We start from the raw sequence: 1916 nt of genomic DNA on the forward strand, positions 1-1916 counted from the left end.
GGAGAGCTGTCAGAGAATGTAGTGTGGATGGTGGGAGGAGAGCTGTCAGAGAATGTAGTGTGGATGGTGGGGGAGAGCTGTCAGAGAATGTAGTGTGGATGGTGGGAGGAGAGCTGTCAGAAACACTGTGACAACACAGGGGTGCAGACAGAAATGAGTGATGTTGAACTGCTGAGGGAACTATGTGTGGGGGTGATGTAGAAGAACGTCTCTACCAGGGTGTGGGTACTACTGAAGAAACAATGAGGGGAATTTATCAAAACTGGAGTAGACAAAATCCGGAGCAGCTGTGTACGGAACCAATCAGCGCCTCTCTCATTTTCAAATCTTAACTGAGCAATCTGAAGAGTGAAGCTGATTGGTTCCTATGCACGGCTGCTCCAGATTTTGTCTGCTCCCGTTTTGATAAACTCCCATCCAATGTGTATGCTGGTGACTTTTCATCATGAGACTGTAGAATGTTTGAGAAGAGTGTTTCTGAAATGTGCGGCAAATCCTTTCCTATTACATTCATTCCTGGTGAAAGTATTCTCCGGTAGTGTAAAGGAAAGTTACAATCACTGCTATGAATGAATAAATAAACGAGTCCGGTGTGTATCAGAAATCATGTTAAACATTGTAAAAAAAAAACATATTTGAACAATGAATGTGTGTGCTGTAGGAACTTGTGCGTCATTTTTTTACGTTTGTAGTTTTTGTTTTGGGATGCACTGAATTTCGGCTGAAAATGGAACATTGGGCAAAATGCAGAAAATACAATTTTCTGGTAAAAATGCGGTGCATCCCTAGTTTGTCCCCTCCTCGATGGAGACCCTTTTGAGACAGAGCAGCGTCCAGAGAAACCTTCAGCAGGCAGAGCGGGGCGAGGAGGAGAGTGATGCCATCGGCGATTGTCACAGGAGGCCAAGCTTTGCCCCGCTCGGCCTCCCATGACAGATCAGGAGAGCGTTGTGGGGGAGGAGACAGCTGTGAGCTGCAAAGCCGGCGGTGTGGGGGAGGAGTCAGCTGCCAAAAGAGACAGAGCTCTCCTCCCAGCACCGCCGGCTCAGCCTCCAGTGACAGCGAGTCTGAATGGAGAGCGGGAGCAAGCAGTCAGCGATCAGCTGATTGCTAAGTGTTTGTAAATATTTGAGGACAGGGTATCTTTACTGTGCCCCCAATTATGAATGAACAGGAAATGCTCTACATCACTTCCTGTTCCTTCATGATTGTAGACATAGTAAACATACTATTGCCACAGATTATGAATGGACAGGAGCACTCAGTGTAGAGGATTCCTGTTCATTGATAACAGGGGATGCAGAAAAAGAGATCCAGGACTCTGTGTCCTCAATCTCTTTATTTTAAAAAGGGAAATATCAGAGGACTGCTTAGACCCCCAATATTTCCCCAGAGCCCCCAACAGCTGTGCTACAGTGCTACATTCCACATACATACAATATGAGGGACTTGTAGGTCCCTAAGAATTCATGGAGCAATATAAGCGAGGGCCGGTTCACACCACAAAGTCTGCGTTCCAGAGCGTTCTGCCTCCGCAGCGCAAGCCAGCTGGCCCACTTTGTTTTGGGGTGGCAGGGGGCGTGGCGGTGCATTGAAGTCAATGGCACCACAGCCACGCCCCCATCCGCAGTGTTCTGCGGGCAGGGGCCGTGGCTTCTTTGCCATTGACTTCAATGCACCGCCACGCCCCCCTCCCGCCCCAAAACAAAGTGGGCCGGCCGTCTTGCGCTTCGGAGGCAGAACGCTCTGGAATGCAGACTTTGTGGTGTGAACCGGCCCTGACACCTGAAACATAGTAACCTGTTCGCGCCCACTAAGAGGCCGGCCAGGCAGGGAGCACCAAGCCAAAACGAAGAAGAGAGAATTGGAAAAGGAAAACCTAAAGAACAAAAAACAAGAAAGAGAAGAAGGAAGCA

Source organism: Nanorana parkeri, unplaced genomic scaffold (assembly GCF_000935625.1).
Source record: "Nanorana parkeri isolate BGI_ZX_2015 unplaced genomic scaffold, ASM93562v1 scaffold2782, whole genome shotgun sequence".
In the NCBI taxonomy this organism is placed as follows: domain Eukaryota; kingdom Metazoa; phylum Chordata; class Amphibia; order Anura; family Dicroglossidae; genus Nanorana; species Nanorana parkeri.